Here is a 19,496-nt window from a genome sequence, read left to right as displayed (position 1 = left end):
AGAGGGTGTGGAAAAAAGGTAACTCTCTTACACTATTGGTGGGAGTGCAAACTGGTACAGCCACCATGGAGAACGCTGTGAGATTCCTTTAAAAACGAAATAGAACTGCCATACAACCGAGCAATCCTACTGCTGGGCATACTCCCTGCAGAAACCACAATTTAAAGACATGTAAATCACAGCAGGATCCTCTATGACGCACCTCGCAGAATACTGGAAATAAAAGCAAAAATAAATAAATGGGACCTAATTAAAATTAAAAGCTTCTGCACAACAAAGGAAACTATAAACAAGGTGAAAAGAGAGCCTTCAGAATGGGAGAAAATAATAGCAAATGAAGCAACTGACAAACAACGAATCTCAAAAATATACAAGCAACTCCTGCAGCTCAATTCTGGAAAAATAAACAACCCAATCAAAAAGTGGGCCAAAGAACTAAATAGACATTTCTTCAAAGAAGACATACAGATGGCTAAAAAACACATGAAAAGATGCTCAACATCACTCATTATCAGAGAAATGCAAATCAAAACCACAATGAGGTACCATTTCATGCCAGTCAGAATGGCTGCTATCCAAAATTCTACAAGAAATAAATACTGGAGAGAGTGTGGAGAAAGGGGAACCCTCTTACACTGGTGGTGGCAATGCAAACTAGTACAGCCACGAAGGAGAACAGTGTGGAGATTCCTTAAAAAACTGCAAACAGAATTGCCTTCTGACCCAGCAATTCCACTGCTGAGCATACACACTGAGGAAACCAGAATTGAAAGAGACACGTGCACCCCAATGTTCATCGCAGCACTGTTTATAATAGCCAGGACATGGAAGCAACCTAGATGTCCATCAGCAGATGAATGGATAAGAAAGCTGTGGTACATATACACAATGGAGTATTACTCAGCCATTAAAAAGAATCCATTTGAATCAGTTCTAATGAGGTGGACGAAACTGGAGCCGATTATACAGAGTGAAGTAAGCCATAAAGGAAAACACCAATACAGTATACTAACGCACATATATGGAATTTAGAAAGATGGTCACGATAACCCTGTATGCGAGACAGCAAAAGAGACACAGATGTAAAGAACAGTCTTTTGGACTCTGAGGGAGAGTGAGAGGGTGGGATGATTTGGGAGAATGGCATTGAAACATGTAAAAATATCATATATGAAATGAATCACCAGTCCAGGTTTGATGCAGGATACAGGATGCTTGTGGCTGGTGCACTGGGATGACCCAGAGGGATGATATGGGGAGGGAGGTGGGAGCGGGGTTCAGGATGGGGAACACATGTACACCTGTGGCGGATTCATGTTGATGTATGGTAAAACCAAGAGAATATTGTAAAGTAATTAGCCTCTAATTAAAATATATAAATTAAAAAAATAAAATTAAAAAACATAAATAAAAATAAAGACGTGTATCCCACTTTCATTGCAGCACTGTTCACAATAGCTAGGACATGGAAGCAACCTAGACGTCAATTGGCAGATGAATGGATAAGGAAGTTGTGGTACATATACAGAATGTAATATTACCCAGCTATAAAAAAGAACACATCTGAGTCAGTTCTAGTGAGGTTAACCTGGAGCCTATTATACAGAGTGAAGTAAGTCAGAAAGAGAAACATCAGTACAGTATATGAATGCATATATATGAAATTTAGAAAGAGATACAGATATAAAGAACAGACTTTTGGACTATGTGGGAGAAGGCAAGTGGGAGACAATATGAGAGAATATCACTGAAATATGTATATTGCCATATGTAAAATAGATGACCAGTGGAAGTTTGATGCATGAAGCACGTCATTCAAGGCTGGTGCTCTGGGACAATCCAGAGGGTGGGTTGGGGAGGGAAGTGGGAGGGGTTTCAGAATGGGGTACACATGTACACCCATGGCTGATTCATGTCGATGTATGAAAAACACACCAAAATATTGTAACTAGCCTTCAATTAACATAAATTAATTTTAAAAATCTAAGACTGAATTCCCATCTGTTTCAGAATTTTCCACAGTTTATTGTGATCCACACAGTCAAAGGCTTTGGCATAGTCAATAAAGCAGAAATAGATGTTTTTCTGGAACTCTCTTGGTTTTTTGATAATCCAGCAGATGTTGTCAATTTGATCTCTAGTTCCTCTGCCTTTTCTAAAACCAGCTTGAACATCTGGAAGTTGACGGTTCATGTACTGTTGAAGCCTGACTTGGAGAATTTTGGAAAACAATAGAATGGGAAAGACTAGAAATCTCTTAAAGAAAATGAGAGATACTAAGGGAACATTTCATGCAAAGATAGGCACAATAAAGGACAGAAACAGTATGGACCTAACAGAACCAGAAGATATTAAGAAGAGCTAGCAAGACTATACAGAAGAACTATACAAAAAAGATCTTAATGACCCAGATAACTACGATTGTGTGATCACTCACCTAGAGCCAGACATCCTGGAAGCAAAGTCATTTGGGCCTTAGGAAGCATCACTGAATAAAACTACTGGAGGTGATGGAATTCCAGCTGAGCTATTTCAAATCCTAAATTATGATGCTGTGTAAGTGCTGCACTCAGTATGCCAACAAATTTGGAAAACTCAGCAATGGCTACAGGACTGGAAAAGTTCAGTTTTCATTCTAGTCCCAAAGAAGGGCAATGCCAAAGATTGTTCAAACTACCACACAATTGCACTCACTTCAAGACATGCTAGCAAAGTAATCCTCAAAATCCTTCAAGCTAACTTTCAACAGTATGTGAACTGAGCACTTCCAGATGTACAAGCTTGATTTAGAAATGGCAGAGAGATAAAATTGCCAACATCCATTGGATCATAGAGAAAGCAAGAGAATGCAGATAAACATCTACTTCTGCTTCATTAACAACGCTGAAGCCTTTGACTGTGTGTGTGGATCACAACAAACTGTGGAAAATTCTTCAAGAGATGGGATTACCATACTACCTTACCTGCCTCCTGAGAAATCTGTGTGCAGGTCAAGAAGCAACAGTTAGAAGTGGACCTGGAACTATGGACTGGTTCAAAATTGGGAAAGGAGTATGCCAAAACTGTATATATATTGTCACCCTGCTTATTTAACTTATATGCAGAGTACATCATGTGAAATGCTGGGCTGGATGAAGCACAAGCTGGACTCAAGATTGCTGGGAGAAATATCAATAACCTTGATATACAGATGACACTCCCCTTATTGCAGAAAGAGAAGAGGAATTAAAGAGCCTCCTGATTAAGGTGAAAGAGGAGAGTGAAAAAGCTGGCTTAAAACTCAACATTCAAAAAGCAAAGCTCATGGCATCCGCTCTCATCACTTCATGGCAAATAGATGGGGAAAAATGGAAATTATGAGAGACTCTTCATGGCAAATAGATGGAGAAAAATGGAAATTATGAGAGACTTTACTTCTTCAGCTTCCAAATCACCATGGTTGGTGACTGCAGCCATGAAATTATAAGACGCTTGTTCTTTGGAAGAAAAGCAATCACAAACTTAGACTGCATATTAAAAAGCAGAGACATTACTTTGCCTACAAAGGTCTGTATCATCGAAGTTCTAGTTTTTCCAGTAGTCATGTATGGATGTGAGAGCTAGACAAAACAAAAGGCTGAGCACTGAAGAGCTGATGTCTTTGAGCTGTAGTGCTGGAGAAGACTCTTGAGAGTTCCTGGGAAAGTGTGGAGATCATACCAGTAGATTGTAAAGGAAATCAACCCTGAATATTCATTGGAAGGACTGATGCTGAAGCTGAGGCTCTAATACTTTGGCCACCTGATATGAAGAGTGAACTCATTGGAAGATACCCTGACACTGGGAATGATTGAAGGCAGGAGGAGAAGGGGACAACAGAGAATGAGATTGTTGGATGGTATCACTGACTCAATGGATGTGAGTTTGAGCAAACTCTGGGAGATGTTAAAGGACAGGGAAGCCTGGCATGCTGTGGTCCATGCGGTCACGAAGAGTCAGACACGACTGAGCAACTGAACAACAACAACTTCATTGGGAAGTAGTGGGAATCCAATGAGTTTTACTACATACCTCGAGGGGGTGGGGTATGACAGAACATATAGATGATTTGACTCAAAAAAAGGAACACATTTAGAGACAAAAATTCTATTAATTCAAATGAGTCAGGCCCTCAAGAACTATGTTCTCTAGCACTGACATGACAAAACTAAGAACACTGAATTCAACCCCCAGCAATCAGCTGCAAAATCTAAAGGCTAACCCAAAAGCACACTGCTACTGCTCCAATCATGGCTAACTCTGCTCAGAGACAAGGTATCCAGATGTTCTAAGAGGGAATACATGGGGCCAGTGTTTCATAACCAGGTTCACTTCTCTTTTCTGTCTTTTTTGTTTGTTGTTTAAAAACAAAATAACATTCAGGTAGATGTAAGAGGAACCTGCCTTCAATCATTCTTTCAACAAATATTAATTGATCCCCCACTATATGGCAGCCACTGTTCAGTATGCTGACAGAGCAGAGAACAAAATAGATTAGGTCCCTGTTCTTACTGAGGTTATACTGTAGTGGGAAATACATGTTACCACAGAAGCAAACACACATATAATATTGTTTTAGACTGTGATCAGTGTTGTGATAAAAATAAAAAGGGAAGGGATAAGGTCACAGAGAATGCCTGGGCCATCCAAATTACTTTCTCTCTTTCCTGAGTTCTGAATGATATAGAGGCCCACCATGGGTAGAACCAGGTAGAAAGAAAAGGAAGTGCAAAGTTCCTCAGGTCAGACAGATCCTAGCATATGGGTATAAAAAGGAGATCAGTGTTGCTGTTGCTGTTCTGTTCAGCCACCCAGTCGTGCCCGACTCTTTGCGACCCCATGGACTGCAGCACTCCAGGCTTCCCTGTCCTCCACCACCTCCTGGAGCTTGCTCAAACTCATGTCCATTGAGTCGGTGATGCCATCCAACTCGAGTGTTGCTAGAGGAAAGTATACAATGTTTTTATAAATCACATCAAAGAGGTAGGCAGGGGCTGGATCTATTGATGGTGGTGTCTGGGACCAGGAAGGGCTTCCTAGGTGGCACTAGTGGTAAATAATCTGACTGTCAATGCAGGAGACACAAGAGATGGGCTGGATCCCTAGGTGGGGAAGATTCCCTGGAGGAAGGCATGGCAACCCCTCCAGTATTCTTGTTTGGAGAATCCCATGGACAGAGGAGCTTGGAGGACTACAGTCCATGGGGTTGCAAAGAATGGGACACAACTGAAGTGACTTAGCATGCATGCATGGGACCAGGAAATGGTGAGCGATTTTGGACAAATTTTAAAGAATGGCCAACAGGATTTATTGAAGAACTGGATATGAAGCACAAAAGAAAAAGATCTAAGGATTCAGTTCAGTTCAGTTCAGTTCAGTAGCTCAGTTGTGTCTGACTCTTTGCAACCACATGAACTGTAGCACATCAGGCCTCCCTGTCCATCGCCAACTCCCGGAGTTTACTCAAACTCATGTCCATTGAGTCGGTGATGCCATCCAACAATCTCATCCTCTGTCGTCCCCTTCTCTTCCCTCCTTCAATCTTTCCCAACACCAGATCTTTTCCAATGTGTCAGTTCTTCGCATTAGGTGACCAAAGTATTGGAGTTTCAGCTTCAGCATCAGTCCTTCCAATGAATATTCAGGACTGATTTCCTTTAGGATGGACTGGTTGGATCTCCTTGCTGACCGAGGGACTCTCAAGAGTCTTCTCCAACACCACAGTTCAAAAGCATCAATTCTTCAGCACTCAACTTTATCTCACATCCATACATGACTACTGGAAAAACCACAGCTTTGACTAGATGCACCTTTGTTGGCAAAGTATTGTCTCTGCTTTTTGGCCTGAACAACCAGATGTTCCCATTAACCGGAACAGAGAAAGATATTAAACATGATTTCTGATGAGTCATTCTAGAGTTCCACTAATACCTGTGGATGGGACCTCAGGGTCCTGCTCCAACTTTGTGCAGCCTAATTATGGAATGGGGGCGCTTGTTTTGGCTAAGAGCAATGAAGCACATTTTGGGGAATCCCTGCCTTCTCCTTTCTGATTGTATTCATAAACCTGGAGATTTACACAGATGAGACAGAGAAGACTGAGCACACTGGGCCAGGCAAAACGTAGAGTCCCCAGGCACAGGAAATCTTCTGTAGCCACTTCAGCACAGAAACTATGAGATTGGGCAGCGCCAAGGAGGGCGCTGCAGGAACCTTCTTGGCGATCTGGAAGCCTAGAGAACCATTTTTTTTTTTTAAACTAGAAACAAAGTAAAGAAAAGAGATGGGGTGGGGTTTGGTGGTCTGGCCCGCCGGAAGGAGCTTGGGTGGAGCCGACTGTGCAAGCTTCGGGGCAGAGGGGGAGAGAAGGCCGCCACTAGCAACTAATATCAGCTTCCTAAACTCAACAGAGAGGTCGGAGGTATTGTTGGAAATGCCACGAACCCCGTGATTCTGTCTGCCCGCCAAAGAGAGATGAAAACCCAAGTTGTGCGGTGCAGCTTTAAAGGGGCTGGTGATTGACAGAATGTGTAGCAGTGGATGGGGTGGAGCCGCTGGGTGGGGTCTGGGACAGGCAGCTGGGAGAAACCAAAAGGAAGAAAAAAGAAAACCGTAGCCCCTGAAATCGCTAATGCCAGGGGGAAGCTAGCCGTAAAGGGAGGACAGGAGGGTTTTAGAGCTCACCTCCATTCCTACTCTGATCAACTCTCTCAGACCCTTCTATCTCCTTTTGAGATAATTAAAACCTACTGTACACCGGCCTTAGTCGGTGCCCGTTCCTAACTCCACTGAATTAGATTTGTAGTAGGAGTGAGTGAAGACCCCGGGTCCACCACCTCAACCCCGGCCCCGCCCCATCGGCCTGGCCCGGGGCTGGGAGCAGAGGATGCCTTTGGAGGCGCAGAATCCGAAAGTAAGTCCCTTTCATTTTGCTTACCCACCCTCTCCCCTTCCTTTTGCTGCCCTCACTGGGGTATTCTCTGGGCGGCAAAGAGCCACCTTACCGAAGGAGACTCTTTCAAGGAGGACACAGAGGGTTGGACCGGGTAGGGTGGGGTAAGAAGGGGAGGGGAACGGAGGAGGGGTGGCGCTTTAAAGCCTAGCGGAGCTGCCATCCACCGGATAGGAAGCTCAGAGTTTGCTGGTTGTTTGATTAGAGCCTTGATTTCCTCTCCTGCTCTTAGAGCCTCGACTTACCCCTCCAGGCATTTTTTTTCTTTTTGTCACAATCCAGCGCGTTATCTGGCTGCTTAAAGCTTCTAGCTGTGAGTTGGGAGGGCTCCATCTTGCCCAGCTTCTTAAAGCGGCAGTGCACCAGTTCGGCTGTGGGAAATAGATACTGAAAATTCGATTTCGAAAAGGATGGCACTGACTCATCTTTACTATGACACAAGGTGTGTTGGGGGAATTTGTACAGAGAGGCAAGTTTTTCCTCCTTATACCAGCCTCCAAACTTGTTCTAATATCCAGTTGATTCTCAGGAGGCGCATCCTGGGCTATGCTGCCAAGTTGTACATTACTTAACTGCAGAGTCAACTGGCCTTGCAGTTTTAGCTCAAGAGGAAAATTTATCAAGATTTGAAAAAATAATTTATTTTACAAATATTTATCAAAAGCTAGGTTCATTGTCTGTGACTGATCCCACTGCTGAATGTCTGTAATATGTCAGGACCATGTAGAGTGATGTCACTGACTCCTTTCTTAACTGATTGGTGGCCAAGGTTTCTTCCTAGAGTCGAATGTTGAATTTGATTTCAGCATTTATCAAGCATGTGTCATGTGAAGGTTCCCATTATTCATCTTCATTGTCTTGTCTTTAGTACCAAGCATCCATATGCCCAAGCCCAAGTGACTGGGAGATTCAGCTGAAAGAGATAGGAACTCAAGTCAAAATGGCATGCAAAGAGAGAAGGGCAGGATGTTTCAATAGGGAAGCTAAGGCTACCTTGACTGATCTGTTATTCCCATGTCCATGTCCAGGCTGGAAGACTGTCTTGGGCAGGAGGGCTTTACCAGCTCCCTTCTGCTGTTAAATAAAAGAACTAGTGTGGTGGAAACTTGTTAGAAGGCCTCATAGGGATCAGTGGCATCTCTTGCAAGTTTATTTTTCTTATGTTTCTGCTTAAGGAGGATGGCAGGTCTGGATGGAGCCTAATGATATCCTGCATGTCAAAGATAATAAAATATGTTGTTTGAGGTTTTAGGTCTAATATTTTACTCTGGATGTCTTTTTTTATTTTAAGGTATGAATTATCTGTGTGTATCTATGCATTTCTATTTGGTCAATGGAATGCCATAGCTTCTAGCACTCTGCAGTTTACCAGTTCAGTCATCTCTGGTATTAAATGCAAGGCAGAGACCCTCTCTTTTTTAATGTGCTAGGTTTCAGTGCATCTCCAGTGTCAACTCCCATTAAGGGCCTGTATTCGTTTTAGGTTTTCTCAGCACCATTTATTAAAGCACCTTCCTCCATCCCTTCTTTTCTCAATTGGTTTTCCAAACCCCAAAATGACCTTATTCTGAATGGCCATAACATTGAATCCACTGGATTCAGATAAAGAAGAAAGCCTCAGTGTTCTTTCTCTCTAAAGTCACTGGTCTATGGGGTCCTAAAAACAAAGGAAACATGAATTCAACTGGAACCCTTCTGGTTACTTTCACCAGTGGGAGTACAATCCTGTTCTAGAGCCAAGAGCCACTTGTACTTGTCACACACACTAAAATCTGCTACCCACACCCTGGCATGGAGAGTGGGAAGGAACTGTGTGCTGACTCCACATCCAACCTTCTAAATTTGATAACCATGGAATATGTTAGGTACTGCTGTACTTCTATTTTAATATTTGATTGTCCCTTTGTGTTTATGTTGGTTTTTCTTTGGGAAAGTTTCTAGATGCAGGATATAGCTGTCATAAAATATGGTTGATGAAATATGGTTAATCTCTTCCTAGGACTGAAAATTTTGTGAACCTACTAACAGTTATTATAGGCAAGCAATAGAAAGGTTTCAAGTGACTTTCCCAGAGAAATTAGTTTGTTGTCATTCATTCTGCTTTCTAGGCTTGCAGACAGTTTTTGTCTACACAGAGGCAAAAGGGCTTTGTAAGAAATAATTGCAGAAAAAACACTTTGTCCTCTCTCTCTCTCTATGTCACAAGCAGTAGTTTCGATCCCCCAACTCCGCTTCTGGAATCTGGTAGCCTAGACTGTTCTTGCTTAGACTAGTATAGCCTATGCCTACATTTACTTTGGTCTGAGTTTCTTCCTGGTTTTTTCTCAGCGTTCAAGGATAAGGACCTACAAAAGACAAAGGTATCAATAGGAAAGTACATTGTGTTATGAGATTCATTCATTAATTAATTCAACAAATACTTACTGAGAACCTACTCTGTGCCATCACTGCACAAGACTCTGGAGAGTCTGCAAGACAAGTCCCCTGCCTTTTTGGAGACTGTATTCTAATGAGGGTACGTTAGTGGATGGGTTTTTTTTGGGGGGGGGTCGTTGAATAAGATAGCAGAGGGTCTGAGGAGAGCTATTTAATAAAGAGTCAAGGAGGGCTTCTCTGATATGATGATTTTTAAGAATATATATGAATAAAGTGAGAGAACTAGCCATGAGAATACCCAAGGGAAGAGTATTCTTGACAGAGAAAATAGAATTTCAAAGGCTTGATGTGTTCAAGGAATAGCAAAGCCAGTATTACTGGAGTGAAGAGGAGAGTGGTAGCACATGATTTCAGAGAGACAGAGAAGTGTCAGATCTTGTAGGATCTTCTAAATACTTTGGATTTTATTCTGAGTGAGATAGGGAGTCATTTTTAAAGAAGAGAAATAATCAACAATTATTATATTTAAAATTCTACTCTTGTAAGGATAAATCTTAAGTTGTTCATCTTAACACAATCAAGATAGATTATGATTTTATGATTTTGATATTTGAATTTATTATATTATGATTTGAAAAATTAATAAGCTTATTGCTGAATTCATGTGACTAATTTAATTTTATACTAGCCATTGTTTCATAACAATTATCTGAAAAGGATTTCAAACATATTTGAAACTACTGAAATACAAAAAATATTTTCAGCATAATTTAATTTAAAAATTCACAATAAATTTATTAGCACTAGAAGAATGTTTAACCTTGTTAAGAAAACATTCACAAGATTGTATAGCACTGTTTCACTCTAGCATGAAATTGTGAAAATTATTCACTTAAAAACTTTTTTTTTTAATTTCGGTCTTGCTGGCACACATAATTTCATGTAGATTATATACTATTCTTCTCCTCAAGTTCTTCACAATAGGGAAGTGTGTTTCATGTATCATTTAATTTAATCCTCACAATAACCTTGTGAGGTAAGCAATATTATCATTTACATTTTACAGAATAGGAAACTGTGGCACAGGAATGTAAAGTGCCTTACCAAAGGACACAGAGCTAGTAAGTTAAAGAGGATTCATTCTCTCTCATACCTTCTGAAAAGTTGTTCCATCAGCTTCTTTTTCTTCAATTCCTTTTTCTTTGGTTCTTCCACCCATCCAACCATTCCCACCTAATATAGATAACATTTATTGAATACCTGAAAGTGAAAAGTGAAAGTGAAAGTTGCTCAGTCCTGTCAACTCTTTGCAACCCCATGGACTATGCAGTCCATGGAATTCTCTAGGCCAGAATACTGGAGTGGGTAGCCTTTCCCTTCTCCAGGGGATCTTCTCAACTCAGGGATCGAACCCAGGTCTCCCGCATTGCAGGCGGATTCTTTACCAACTGAACTATCCGGGAAGCCCTATTGAATACCTACTCTGTGGCCAAGCCGTCTATTGAACACTTTGCATTTATCAATTCATATAATGTTCACAATAATCCTATTTAGTAGGTACTGTTGTTTTCCCAATTTTTCAGTTAGGGAAATTGAGACAGAAAAATCAAGCAATTTGCCCAAGTTTATACAACTTGGAAAGAGCAGATGTGAGATTTGAACCCAGGTCTATAAAGTCTACACCTTGATTATTATGCTCTACTGCCTAGTCTTTAGCTTGCAAACACATTTATTTCCTAAGTCAATCTTTATTTAACAGCCCTTACTCAAATTACCACCCTATTTTTTGACAGTTTCCAATTAGATCATTATTGAAACTGCTCTCGCAAGAGTTACCTGAAGATTTCCTAAATGTCATGTCATGTACTCTCTCTTTAGGTTTTCAACATACTTGGCTTTACTACATTTAAGGTGGTTGTACTTTCCTTCCATCTTTAAAGCCTTTTGTTCCATGTCTTCTGTGATAATACTCTACTGTGGATTTCCATGAACCTCTCTGATTGCTCTTTTTATTCTTTTATCTTGCTACTCTATACTCCTTATTTAGGTCATCTTATCCACTTAAGAATTTCAACTGCCATTTATATAGCCTATATGACAGTCTCCATCTCCAGCTGAATGCTTTTTCTTATCCTGGACCCATCCATTTGTCTGTTAATCAGACATCTTAACTTGACATCTCTACACTTAATATGTTTAAAATTGAATTCATCATCAAACTCCCTGACTCCAGTTTCTCTCCTTGACCAACAGTCACATAAGCAACCAAACAATAAAAGCCTAGCAATAAAGCCTAGGGTCATCTATGACTCTTTCTTCTCCATAGCTTCTAGATTCTCCTTCTTAAATCTTTGTATCCTCTTCATTCCTACTTGTAATGTCTTTGAGTAATTTTCTATCACGTATGACCTGGCCTATTAACATAGACCCTTACTGTTGTTTTATCTGCCTCTAATCTCTGTGACCAGAGACGGCAATGGCACCCCACTCCAGTACTCTTGCCTGGAAAATCCCATGGAGGGAGGAGCCTGGTGGGCTGCAGTCTGTGGGGTCGCTAAGAGTCGGAGACGACTGAGTGACTTCACTTTCACTTTTCACTTTAATGCATTGGAGAAGGAAATGGCACCCCACTCCACTGTTCTTGCCTGGAGAATCCCAGGGATGGCAGAGCCTGGTGGGCTGCCATCTATGGGGTTGCACAGAGTCGGACATGACTGAAGTGACAGCAGCAGCAGCAGCAGCAGCAGCAGCAGCAGCAGCAGCAATCTCTGTGACCTTTGCTATATGTTGAATTATTTCTCTCAAAATATATTGGATTCCTAATTTCTGGTACCATAGAATGTGACTGTATTTGGAGACGGGGTATTTACAGAGGTAATCAAGTTAAAATGAAATAGTTAGGACAAGCCCTAATCCAATATGACTTATGAAATCCTTATGAAAAGGAGAATTTTGGACAGAAAGACTCACAGAGGAAAGATGATCTGGAGAGACACAGGGAGAAGACAGTCATCTGTAAGCCAAGGAGAGAGGCCTAGAACAGATTCTTCTCTCAGAACAGGAGGAACCAAACCTGATGGCACTTTGGTTTCAGAGTTACAGCCTTCAGAACTGTGAGACAATACATTTTTGTTGTTAAATCCCCTGGTTTTTAGGACTTTGATGTTGCAGTCCTAGCAAAGTAATATAATTTCCAGTGTAGTCTACATTTTAGGATATTTCTAAAATACATGTTTTTATCTTGACAATCCTATGTTTAGAATTATTCAAACTCCCCTTCACTTACAGGATTAAATCCTTACCTTTTAGTAAGACACTTCAAAATTTGTCCTTAACCTACCTTTCATGTTTATTGCCTGTGACTTCCTTATCACAGGAGTTGCATTAAGCTAACAGCTACTTCTCGAACATGCCATGATCTTTCACAAACATCATGTCTTTGTTCATGCTATCAGGAATTCCATGTGTTCTTTCTCCTCTTACAACATGTACTACTCCACCTCCACCTTTCCTTCAACTCCATTCTTCTCTTTTTGATAAACTCTTATAACAGAGCATGATACCCAATTCATTTTTTTTCTGTGAAGGCTTGAAGTATAGGTAAGATCTGAATAGCCAGAGTTAAGGGGAAAAGATATTCTAAGCAGGAAGAGTAATATAACAAAAGGCAGGTAATGAGTATCAATATAATGTGGGTTGGAGGGGAATGGAGTAGAGTTATGGAAAAGTGAGGTTAGAGAACTCTTTTCCTTTGGTGATAATATTTGTTGTTGCTCAATTGCTCAGTTGTGTCTCTTTGTGAGCCCATTTACTGCAGCATGCCAGGCTTCCCTGTCATTCATTGTTTCTCAGAGTTGTTTCAAACTCATGTCCATTGAGTCAATGATGCCATCGTGAACTCATTGGTGATAATATGGATGGGACCAAAGTAGCATCTTGAGAATCTGCAAGGTCAATATTCTCCCTCCATAGTGTCTCAGGGAAACAGATAGGCCTCAAAGGATATTATTATCCACTTAATGTAACCTGATAATGAGATAAGATAGCCTCTATTATGTTCTTGGAAAGCTGGTCTTCATAATAGGACCATGGGCTTGGGGCACTTTTGCTGATCAGTGATGGTATGGTAGTAGAGCAGAAAATACTCAACAGGGTTCAGAGTCCTTTTCTGCTGTAGATTATTTAAACCTGACTCTATATATTAACCATTTCTGCTTATATAAAGCAGATAGTTTTGAAAGGAGGAAGCAAAACTGATTCATTAAACACTCACTTATTCAACATACATGCCTTGGAAGCCCTCTATGTGGATAGCTCTGTGCTACAGGATGGGAATACACAAATATAAGACCTCAGCCTTGCCCTGGAGGTTAGCTGGGAGGCAGACAAAGTTCTAGCTAACATCTAGTACTGGTTGATTACGTACCATATGCTAGGGACCACACTAAGCTTTGCATGTGTCTCACTTAAATTCCCAGTAGGGTTATACCCATTTTGTGGGTAAGGGCACAGGTTAGAGAAAGGTTGAATAAATTCAGGAGAGAGGAATTGGAAAATTGACGAGTGAGCAAATTGTTAGCATGAGTAGAAAGGATGTTGGTGGCATTTGGGGTAAAGAAGTCAAAGAAGACTTGGTAGAGGAGGTGATGTTTGAGTCTTGAAGGATAATAAGAGTTTTCAAGTGTCAATGAAAATAAAATTAGTTGCTCTAAGAAAGAAATGGAAATTTTATTTGAGCCAACCTGAAGATTATTACCTGGGAGACAGTCTTTCAGAAAGTTGTCAGGACTATTCCACCCATTAGAGGTCAAAGCACAGTTATATAAGTTTTTGAGACAAAAGTTTATATGTCAAATGATGTACTGACAGTTTAAACAATCCATATCTACACATACAAAGTAGATCAGCAGATCATGGGTCATTGTGGCCCCTTATAATAATAAGAAGGAAGATTGTGTCCTCAGGATTTGTGACTCTTTATGAGATTAAGAAGGAATATTATCTCCTCAGGAGGTCTGGTTAATGCAGATGCACAATACCCAGTAAAGGGAAAGAAAGAGACCTGAATGGGCAAAGAAAAATATTATGTTCAAAGTTTTTCTTGCTTTGCCATAGAATATAAAGTTTGTTTCATCAATTTCCCCCTTTTGATAATTTTTTTGTTAGAAAGCACTAGGTGATAAAATAGTTGGTCCCTCAGTGCCAGAGTGGTTGCTTACCTGCCTTTGATCCATCATGTCCCTCAATGTTGGGTCTTAATGGCCTGTTTTTTTTTTTTTTTTCCTTTTAGTGGGATATGCTAGTAAGATGTCTGGCAAGGACTAGCAGTCAATTCCAAGTGGTCCAGTAGCACTTAGTACAATTTTACCTTGCATGTGCATTGTGTCTGTCCATTTATAGAGAGCTATAGACGTGATCAAAATTGACAGTAGGAATGACAATGTCATTAATAAAGTTTTAAGCCAAGATTCTCCTAAATGAAACCATTTCCCTAGTATTTTTCCTAAACAAGGAAGAACATCATTTAGAGCAGAAATTTGATTCTTCATGTGTCATAAGATGAGTTAACAAATGTTACGGCCAAAGGATCTTTGTGAGTGGTGTAATATAGGGACCTGATTTCATATTTGTGCATGTGGTTATCCAGTTTTTGCAACACCATTTGTTGAAGAGACTACCCCTTCCCTAATGAGTGTTCTTGGCTCCCTTGCCAAATATTAGTTGACCATATAGGTGGAGATTAATTTCTGGGCTCTCTCTTCTTTTCCATTGGTTTTTGTGTCTATTTGTATGCCAGTACCATACTGTCTTAATTACTATAGATTTGTACTATAGTTTGAAACCAGGATGTGTGATGCCTTACTTCTTTGTTCTTTCTCATGATTGTTTTGGTTATTTTGAGTCTTTTGGAGCTGTATACAAACGTTGGGATTTTATGATCTATTTCTGAGATGAATAACACTGGAATTTTTATGGGAATTGCTTTGAATTTATAGATGGTTTTGGGTAGATAGGAGTATTTTAACAATATTAATTCTTCCAATTCATCAACATGGGGTATCTTTCCATTTGCTTGTGTCATCTTTGATTTCTTTCAACAAAATCTTGTTCTTGTTATATAGATCATTCACATCCTTGATTAAATTTATTCCTAAGCATTTTATTACTTTTGATGCTATTGTGAATGTGAAAGATTTCCTCCTTTCTTTCTCAGATGTTTTATTTTTAATATATAGAAGTGCAACAGATTTCAGGATTTTTTTTTCTGTTAGATGCTTAATTTTTAAATTGTGTAAGTGAAGGAACTGAGATATAAATAAGCTGTAAAGGTGAAGAAATTGAAACACAAATAAGTGTCATACATTAGGTCATATAGCTGACTAGGTAGTTCAGTTCAGTTCAGTTCAGTTCAGTTGCTCAGTCAGGTCTGACTCTTTGTGACCCCATGAATCACAGCACGCCAGGCCTCCCTGTCCATCACCAACTCCCGGAGTTCACTCAGACTCATATCCATCGAGTTAGTGATGCCATCCAGCCATCTCATCCTCTGTCGTCCCCTTCTCCTCCTGTCCCCAATCCCTCCCAGCATCAGAGTCTTTTCCAATGAGTCAGGTCTTCGCATGAGGTGGCCACAGTACTGGAGTTTCAGCTTTAGCATCATTCCCTCCAAAGAAATCCCAGGGCTAATCTCCTTCAGAATGGACTGATTGGATCTCCTTGCAGTCCAAGGGACTCTCAAGAGTCTTCTCCAACACCACAGTTCAAAAACATCAATTCTTTGGCACTCAGCTTTCTTCACAGTCCAACTCTCACATCCATACACGACCACTGGGAAAACCATAGCCTTGACTAGACAGACCTTTGTTGGCAAAGTAATGTCTCTGCTTTTGAATATGCTATCTAGGTTGCTCATAACTTTCCTTCCAAGGAGTAAGTGTCTTTTAATTTTATGGCTGCTATCACCATCTTCAGTGATTTTGGAGCCCCTCAAAATAAAGTCTGACACTGTTTCCACATCTATTTCCCATGAAGTGGTGGGACCAGATGCCATGATCTTCGTTTTCTGAATGTTGAGCTTTAAGCCAACTTTTTCACTCTCCACTTTCACTTTCATCAAGAGGCTTTTTAGTTCCTCTTCACATTCTACCATAAGGGTGGTGTCATCTGCATATCTGAGGTTATTGATATTTCTCCAGCTTGTGCTTCTATTAGGTAGTTAGTGACTTAAAATGAGGATGTTTATTTTATAGCCTGCATTTTTATTGAATTTGTTGATTAGTTCCAACATTTTTTGGTTGAACCTTTGAGATTTTCTATATATAAGATCATATCATCTGCAAGTAATGACAATTTTGCTTCTTCCTTTCTGATTAGGATGCTTTATATTTGTTTGTTTTGCCTAATTGCTCTAGCTAGGACATCTAGTAGTATATTGAATAACGCTAGTGAGAATGGGCACTCTTTCTATGTTCCTGATCTTAGTGGAAAAGCTTTCAACTTTCAACGATGTAACCTGTGGGTGTGTCATATAAGGTCTTTAAGGTACGTTCTTTATATACCCAATCTGTCAAGGAATTTTTATCATGAAATGGTGCTTTTTTTGTGTGAAATACTTTTTCTGCATCAATTGAGATAATCCCATGATTTTTCTTTAATTTTTTTATGTGATATATCACTTTTATTGATTTGTGTTTGTTGAAACATCACTACATCCCAGGGATAAATTATACTTGGTCAAGGTATATTATTCTTTTAATGTATTCTTGAATTCAGTTTGCTAATATTTTGTTGAGAATTTTTGCATCTGTATTCATCTGGGATATTGGTCTATATTTTTCTTCTACAGTATTCTTAATCTTGTTTTTGTTTCTGGGTAATGTTGACCTTGTAAAAATGAGTTTGGAAGTGTTTCCTGCTCTTCAATTTTATAGAAAGTATCCCAAACAAAAGCAGTGCCAAAGAATGCTCAAGCTACTGCACAATTACACTCATCTCACGTGCTAGTAAAGTAATGCTTAACATTCTCCAAGGCAGGCTTCAGCAATACATGAACTGTGAACTTCCAGATATTCAAGCTGGTTTTAGAAAAGGCAGAGGAACCAGAGATCAAATTTCCAACATCTGCTGGATCATGGAAAAAGCGAGAGAGTTCCAGAAAAACATGTATTTCTGCTTTATTGACTATGCCAAAGCCTTTGACTGTGTGGATCACAATAAACTGTGGAAAATTCTGAAAGAGATGTTCATACCAGACCACCTGACCTGCCTCTTGAGAAACCTGTATGCAGGTCAAGAAGCAACAGTTAGAACTGGACATGGAACAACAGACTGGTTCCAAATAGGAAAAGGAGTAAGTCAAGGCAGTATATTGTCACCCTGCTTATTTAACTTCTATGCAGAGTACATGATGAGAAACGGTGGGCTGGAAGAAGCACAAGCTGGAATCAAGATTGTCGGGAGAAATATCAATAACCTCAGATATGCAGATGACACCACCCTTATGGCAGAAAGTGAAAATGAACTAAAGAGCCTCTTGATGAAAGTGAAAGAGGAGATTGAAAAAGTTGGCTTAAATTAAGCTCAATATTCAGAAAATGAAGATCATGGCGTCCGGTCCCATCACTTCATGGCAGGTAGATGATGGGGAAACAGTGGAAACAGTGTCAGACTTTATTTTTTTGGGCTCCAAAATCACTGCAGATGGTGATAGCAGCCATGAAATTAAAAGCTGCTTACTCCTTGGAAGGAAAGTTATGACCAACCTAGATAGCATATTGAAAAGCAGAGACATTACTTTGCCAACAAATGTCCATCTAGTCAAGGCTATGGTTTTTCCAGTTGTCATGTATGGATGTGACAGTTGGACTATAAAGAAAGCTGAGTGCCGAAGAATTGATGTTTTTGAACTGTGGTGTTGGAGAAGACTCTTTAAAGTCCCTTGGACTGCAAGGAGATCTAACCAGTCCATCCTAAAGGAGGTCAGTCTTGGATGTTCATTGGAAGGACTGATGTTGAAGCTGAAACTCCAATACTTTGGCCACCTGATGCAAGGAACTGACTCATTTGAAAAGCTACTGATGCTGGGAAAGATTGAAGGCAGGAGGAGAAGGGGACCACAGAGGATGAGATGGTTGGATGGCGTTACTGACTCGATGGACATGGGTTTGGGTGGACCTGGGAGTTGGTGATGGACAAGGAGGCCTGGCATGCTGCAGTTCATGGGGTTGCAAAGAGTCGGACATGACTGAGCGACTGAACTGAACTGAACTGATAGAAAGGTTGTTGTTAATCTTTAAATGTTTGGTAGAATCCATCAGTGAAGATATCTAATAATAGGGTTTTCTATGCTGGGAGGTTTTCGATGACTAGTTTCCTTACTCATTATTGATCTGGTCAGCAAAAGCCTCTTCTAGATTTAGTCTTGGTAGGTTGTGTGTTTGTAGGAACTTGTCAATTTCTTCTAGGTTATCTAACTTATTAATGTATAAATGTTCATAGTAGTCTCTTATAATCGTATGTATTTTGTAGTATCAATTTTAATATCTCCTCTTTCATTCTAATTTTATTTGTCTCTCTTTTCTTTCTTTGTTAGTCTAGCAAAAAATATTGTCAGTTTTATCTTTTCAACAACTTAGATTTTAGGGGTGTTAATCTTTTCTATTGTTTTTCTGGTCTATTTCATTTATTTCCACTTTGATCTTTATTGCTTCCTTTTGTCTGCTAATGTTGTCAATAATCTGTTCTTCTTTTTCTAGTTCTTAGAGGTGTAAAATTAGTTATTTTATTTCTTTCTAATTTCTTAATATGTGCATTTAGCACTAAATTTTCTTCTCAGAACTGCTTTGTTTTGGTATGCTCTGTTTCCATTTTCATTTAAGATACTGTTTAATTTCCCTTTGGACTTCTTCACTGACTGGTTGTTTGAGAGTTTTGTCATTTAGTTATTGTCCACATATTTGTAGATATTTCATCTGTCCTGTTGTTGATCTCTAGTTTTACACCACTGTGGTCAGAAAAGATACTTGCTATGATTTTACACTTTTTGAATTTACTAACACCTGTTTCATGTCCTGTCATTATGATATACTTTGGAGGATTTGCTGTCTGCTCTTTAGAAGAATGTGTATTCTGATGCTGTTGGATGAAATGT

General features: G+C 39.8%; 1 protein-coding gene across 1 annotated transcript in view; it reads left to right on the top strand.

Moving 5' to 3' along the window:
* Positions 1-6,280: 6,280 nt before the first annotated feature.
* Positions 6,281-19,496, top strand: part of KLF8 (Kruppel like factor 8) — a 300,659-nt gene continuing 287,443 nt past the window's right edge. Inside the window, exon 1 of the mRNA XM_040266081.1 lies at positions 6,281-6,931. The gene's annotated coding sequence lies outside the window, so the exon portion shown is untranslated. The remainder of the gene's footprint in view (positions 6,932-19,496) is intronic.

The sequence above is a fragment of the Oryx dammah genome, unplaced genomic scaffold, assembly GCF_014754425.2.
Source record: "Oryx dammah isolate SB20612 unplaced genomic scaffold, SCBI_Odam_1.1 HiC_scaffold_23, whole genome shotgun sequence".
NCBI lineage: Eukaryota > Metazoa > Chordata > Mammalia > Artiodactyla > Bovidae > Oryx > Oryx dammah.
This window is presented reverse-complemented; position numbering and strand designations above follow the sequence as displayed.